The sequence below is a fragment of the Schistocerca serialis genome, chromosome 8 (assembly GCF_023864345.2).
Source record: "Schistocerca serialis cubense isolate TAMUIC-IGC-003099 chromosome 8, iqSchSeri2.2, whole genome shotgun sequence".
Lineage (NCBI taxonomy): Eukaryota > Metazoa > Arthropoda > Insecta > Orthoptera > Acrididae > Schistocerca > Schistocerca serialis.
This window is the reverse complement of record NC_064645.1, coordinates 133,302,165-133,308,748: the sequence shown is the minus strand read 5'-3', so window position 1 is coordinate 133,308,748 and position 6,584 is coordinate 133,302,165. Positions and strand designations below refer to the sequence as shown.

The 6,584-nt window shown below is 43.1% G+C and overlaps 1 non-coding gene across 1 annotated transcript; it reads left to right on the top strand.

The window, feature by feature from the left end:
* Positions 1-5,797: 5,797 nt before the first annotated feature.
* LOC126417675 (U6 spliceosomal RNA) lies at positions 5,798-5,900 on the top strand. The gene has a single exon (XR_007575753.1). It is a non-coding gene; the product is annotated as a U6 spliceosomal RNA (small nuclear RNA).
* Positions 5,901-6,584: the final 684 nt, after the last annotated feature.

Here is a 6,584-nt window from a genome sequence, read left to right as displayed (position 1 = left end):
AAGATGGCCGTTTTCAGCTGAACTTTTTATACAATTGAATTTTGAGTTCTACGCCCTTACGAGGAGAGTCGTATTTTTAACACAATGGTTCACTAATTTCAGAGACAGTAACGCTCAAGACGCGAAAATGTTAACAGATGTCTACTTAATTATTTTAAACATAGCTGCGTAACAGCAACGGTTCCACGTAATTAGATTTAAAAACAGCCGACCCGATGCAAAGGATAAAGTAATCTTTACCTAGGTTTGGATAAGTTTAAACCTATCTTCTTCAGAAGTCAGCACTATTATATTAACATGGAGTAATACGTCTCCGTAGCTCCATTAGTCAAAATCAGATATCAAAATCAGATATTGCCCTAAGATTTTGACTAATGGAGCTACGGAGACGTTTGTAAAAATGGCAACGACGTATTACTCCATGTTAATATAATAGTGCTGACTTCTGAAGAAGATAGGTTTAAACTTATCGAAACCTAGGTAAAGATTACTTTATCCTTTGCAACGGGTCGGCTGTTTTTAAATCTAATTAGATGTCTACTTATTCTCAATGGCGAAGGTCTGAGGAGGTGTAATGATGATGGACATGTCATAAAGTCTAACTTTTTTTTTATGAGTGGGTCATGCCAATGCAGAACTTGCGGATATTGATATGAAGTGCATCTATTTTTAAAGTGAAGCTGTAGCACATGCTATACAATATTAAAAAGACACAATATGATGCATTTACTTCATTCTCTGTGCCATTGTCTTCATCTCAGAGCAGTACTAGCAACTTCCGTCCTCAATTATTTGCTAGGTGTATTCCAGTCTCTGTCTTCCTCTAGAGTTTGTATCCTCTACAGCACCCTCTCATACAATGAAAATTATCCCTGATGTCTTCACAAATGTTGTAGCGTCCTGCCCCTTCGTCTTTTCAGTGGTTTTCATGTATTCCTTTCCTCTTCATTCAGTGCAGAATACTCGTTCTTCAACTTATGGTTTACCTAATTTTTGACATTCGTCTGTAGCATCGCTTCTCAAACACACAGATCCTCTTCCCTTCCTGTTTAGTCTTCCGGGTTTCCCACAGTCCATGTTTCGTTACAATATATTTCTGTGCTCCAAACATACATTTTGAGAAATTTCTTTCTGAAGTTGAGGTCTGTGTTTGATACTAGTAGACACCTCTTGGCCAGGAATGCCCTTTTTTCCATTGCTAATTTGCTTATAAGGCCCTCCGTGCTCCGTACATCATGGTCATTTTCCTGGCTAGGAAGCAGAATTTCTTTACTTCCTCTACTTTGTGAGCACCATTACTGGTATTACGTACCTTGCTGTTCTCATTTCTGCTACTTCCCGTTACCTTCATCTACCTTCGATTTATACTCAACCCATATTTTGTACTCACTAGACTGTTTATTTCATTCAACAGATCATGTAATTCTTCATCACTTTTACTGAGGATAGCAGTGTCATCAGTGGATCTTATCATTGAGATGCTTTTTCACCTTGAATTTTAATTCCACTCTTGAACCTTTTTCTAACTTCCACCATTGCTTCTTCGATGTGTAGATTTAACAGAAGGACTTTTTCAGTCCATCCACGTCTGAAACCATTTTTAATCCGAAAGCTTCGTTCTTTGTATTCCACTCTTATTCTTCTGTCTTGGCACTTGTACATGCTGTGTATCACCCCTCTCTCCCAAAAGCTTACCCCAATTTTCCTAAGAATTTCGAATCTCTTCCTCCGTTTTAATCTGTCGAACGCTTCTTCCAGGGGTACAAAACCTGTGAACGTGTCTTGATTCCTCTTTAGTGTTGCTTCCACTATCAGCCGCAATGTCAGAACTGCCTCTCTGGTGCCTTTACCTTTCCCAAAGCCACATTGATCGTCATCTACAACATCCTCAATTTTATATTGTATTCGTCTGTATATTATTCTTGTCAGCAACTTCGATGCATAAACTGTTGGGCTCACTGTGAGATAATTCTCGCACATATCAGCTCCTATTCTCTTCGGGTTTGCGTGGATGATTTTTTTCCGAAAGTGAGATAACATAACACCAGACCCATACATTCTACACGCCAATGCGAAAATTTCTTTTGTTGCCACTTCACCCACTGACTTTCGAAATTCTTATTAAATGTTATCTTCTGCCTTATTTGATCTTAAGTCTTCCGAAGCTCTTTTAAATTTTGACTCTTCTGTATCGACTTATGTTTCTCCTTCTATAACACCAGACAAATCTTCTCCTCATAGAGGCCTTCAGCGTCTCTTTCCACCTATCCGCTGTCTGCTCTGTATTTAACAGTGGAATTCATATTGCACTCTTAATATTATCACCGAAGGTTGCTTTGCCTTTTCTATATCCTGAGTCAGCCCTTCCGACAATCATTTCTTTTTCGGTTTCTTCTCATGTTTCGAGCAGCCAATTCGTCTTAGCTTCCATGCTTTTCCGATTGATTTCATTCCTCAGAGACTTCTATTCTTCTGCTTTTGTATTTCCCTTTTTCGTCAATCAGCAGAAGTATTTCTTCTTTTACCCATGGCTGCTTTGTAGTTCCTTTCTTTGTACCTATGGTTTCCTCCCCAATTTCTGTGATTGATCATTTTTTTTTTTTTAGAGAGGTCCATTGCTCTTCAAGTGAACTGTCTACTGAGCTCTTTCTTATTGCAGTACCTATAGCCTTATAGATCTTCTCTTGTATTTCCTCATTCCTTAGTACTTCAGTGTCCCACTTCTGTGCGTGTTGATTATTCCTGACTAATCTCTTAAACTTCAGCCTATTATTCAACACTAGTAAATTGTGATGTGAGTCCATACGTGCTCCTGCGTACGCCTTACAATTAAGTATCTGATTTCGGAATCTCTGCCTGACGAATATGTGATCTAACTGAAATCATTTCGTATCACCCGGCCTCTTCCAAGCATACGTCCGCCTCTTGTGATTCTTGAACAGAGTATACGTTGTTACTATCTGAAATTTGTTGCAGAACTCAATTAGTCTTTCTCCTCTCTCATTCTTAGTACCAAGCGCATATTGACCCGTAATTCTTTCTTCTACTCCTTCACCTACAATCGCATTCTAGTCCCCCATGAATGTTACATTCTCTTCTCCACGTACATATCGTATTACCTTTCAATATCCTCACATACTTTCTCTATCTCTTCACATGCAGCTTGCGACGTCGGCATGTGTACATGAACTCTCGTTGTCGGTGTTGATTTGCTGTCGATTCTGAGGAGGACAATCCTATCACTGAAGTGTTCACAGTAACACACTCTCTGCCCGATATTCGTCTACATAACGAATCCTAGTCCCGTTATACCATTCTCTGCTGCCGTTGATATTACCCTGGAGTCAGCTGACCTGAAATCATGTCTTCATTATAATTCACTTCATAGGCACCCACTATATCTGGATTGAGCCTTTACATTTACTTTTTCCAATTTTCTAGCTTCGCTACAACATTAAAACTTCTGGCGTTCCACGCCCCGACTCCCTTCTCCGGTTATTTAGCTTTTTTGTAATGGTCACTACACTTTTTTTAATCACTATCCACATGTCCTGTGAATACACATTATGTGTAAAAATGCTGTGGTTTCCGTTGCTTTCTGCATCTACATGCCGCTGATAGTTGCTAATTTTTCTGCCCTTGGGGGCAGTTTCCCACCTCAAGGGACAAGAGTGTGCCCTGAACCTCTGTCCGTTCCTGCGCCCTCTTCGACTAGGCCTTTAGCAGAAAGATGGTGACTTCTTATGCCACGCGTCTTCGGCCACCAATGCTGATCATTTTTATTCAAAATCTAAGGCTCGTTGGGATTCAAAGACTGGGCCGAGTACGTTTTCATTAATAGTCAAAGACACAATCCTTGTTTTAAAGGTAAAAGCGACAGAAACAACTGCACCAGATACAGCATAGTGGAAGTGCAGATTGGGTAGAAGTTGATGCTTTAATTGAAACAAAATATTTGGCGCGAATGCAACTCGAACACCGGCGAGTTTTCATATCTCTTCTCCCCCCCGGCAACGTCTTGTCTAACATTTTTTCCCTGTAGGAACCTTTCTGGTTCCCAAAGGAAGGGATGGGTGCAAAGTTGCAAGCGGAGACCTGGCCACTGTGTCCCGTTCCCACCCTCCCGGAACCAAGGAAAGCTTAGGGTATGTGAAATAGAGGTACAATGAACATTAATGGTTTATTTACTTATTTTCTTTTTCTTCTTTTTTCCTTTGTAAATTAACATTAATAACATCGAGAATACCAGGAAACCGGCGTCGCGAGGTGGAGGGCGCAGCAGAAAATCAGACTCATTGAGACTATCGTCGTACAGTTTTTCCGAGAAGGACATTCCGTGATCAGAGAATTTATGGTTTCTAAGTGTGAAAGAGGCAGGGATCAACACTTCATGACCTAAACACCCCAGTCCAGGGGTGGGTTAAGGAAGACAGCGCAAAGGAAATTCTACAACAAGTGTCTGTATTATGATTACGGGTAACTACACAGTGGCGTTCTTTAAGGAACTGCCAAAAATCAAGGATACTTTCCTCGCCATCAGCAAACAATAGTGATCTGCGTGTCACAGAGTTCATCTTTGCTTGTGGAAAGTATCACACTTCCGAAAAGAAAAGCAGTTGGGTAGGTATCTGATGAGGAGTCGTACGGTAATTAGGCACAACATCTGTCGTATGAATAAACAGACACCTCTTGCCGATCTGCACACCAGGCGATGCTTGTTTGTGTTCAAAACATCGCAGGCAATACACAACGGGGTGTCTGCGAGGTGAGTCCCGTGAGGGTGTGATCGGAATACTTGATTTCCATTGTCCGTGAGGTATAGAGCAGACTGTACGTCAATGTCAAGAGAAGGAGAGCACACCGATCGTCAAAAGGCACGCAAGTCGACGTGGGAATGCCTCCCCTCAACTACATTCGGTGACTTGTGCTGCTGGAGAATGCCATAGATCGCCATCGTGGATGTCAAGTGCGCTGGCATTATCGCAGTACCGACGAAGCTGTGGTCGGGGAAAAGGAAAAACGGTGGCGGAAGTATAAGAAGGGCGGCGGGGCGTCCGAAAACGTGATAGTTGCTGACAGGGAGTGTGATGTCCCCAGCAATAGGCTGGTAAGGCACGTAGGACAACGGCGCCACAACGCCAGGTCAGATCCAATGAAAATTGCTAACTCCCTCCCAGGCACATGATACAGACCTAAACCGCCCCTGTACCGGGGTAGTGTGAGGGTATCGTACCTCAACTTGAACAGAAAGCTGTGGCAAACAAATGAACCCAATGCCGCTAGCATGCGGCGGGCCATGGACTGCGGAGTAGGAAGTGTCTGTGACACATGGAGGACACACGACGCCACATATACTTTTACATATTATGTTCGTTGCAGAAGATTGGCTGCTCGTAAATGGAGATTAAGAGATCAGATCGTGGTTGGGAAAGTTACCGTCGGCAGTTGAATGTAGTCGTGCGCTGAAGATCACTTGCGATATCTAGTCCTAATCATCAGACAATATCACCTACACGAAGTGGAGCAGCGCTGTCTACAGAGAGCTCCACACTTACAGCCATGGCGCTCGATTTGCGGACGTTAAGGCAGCTACCAGAAACTTCGCTGTAAGCTGTAACCCATGCCAGTGACTCCCTGACCTCAGCACCGCTACGAAAAACGATAACGAGATCGTTTGCGTAAGCAGTGCTACTGATTATATGGTCACCGAGAGGCTGCAGAGCAATGATTCCAAGGAAAAAGCAGAGAGTGGGCATACTTCACGCACTGATAGGAGGGGTGAGACTGACACTGTAGAGTACACGGCGGTACATATACTAAAATTGGAACGATACAGAAAATATTAGCATGGCCCCCTGCGCAAGGATGACACGCAAAATCGTGAAGCGTTAAAAAAAAAAAAAAAAAAAAAAAAAAAGAAAAGGGCCGCATTGCGATGCTGACGGTAGTCTCAGGGTATCCCATATTGCAAATCACTCTTTTCGGGTAGTCGTGACCCACCCGATCGAACTCATGTTTGCAAGAAGTCCAGGCATACGACCAGAGGAAGCATGAGCGACAGAGGGCAGGGTGTTATCGGCTCCTCCCAAAGAAGCCGTTCTTTTAAGCCACGCAGCCAACAGCCAGGTAAAGATCTTTGTGTTGCCGTTGAGTAAAGTCAAGTGGTGGTTAATAGTCTGTCCATGAGGTACCTGGAGGCTTGTGGATGGAAATGAGGAAATCATCGAGAAAACCGTCTGGAGTCGGCGCGGAAGATTACACAACTTGACTTAATTCCTTTTACTCCGATATGGAGCATAGGACTCATATTAGAGCTCTCCATCTGTCCCTGTTCGTTGCCATCTTCTTGATGTTACTCCAGGAGTGGCCAACGGGTGCCACCTCAGCTTCAATAGACCTGTGCGAGGTCGACCTAGGTCTGTCTCTCCTCCTTGCTCCTTGTGGGTTACATTCTAAAGCCTGCTTGGGAATATGTTGCGGGACTCTTCTCAGGGTGTGTCCAATCCGTCCCCATTTCCTTTCTTTTACGGTTATCTCGGCTTTCCGTTGTTGTTTTGAGATAACATTTGGCCAGCGTACTCACA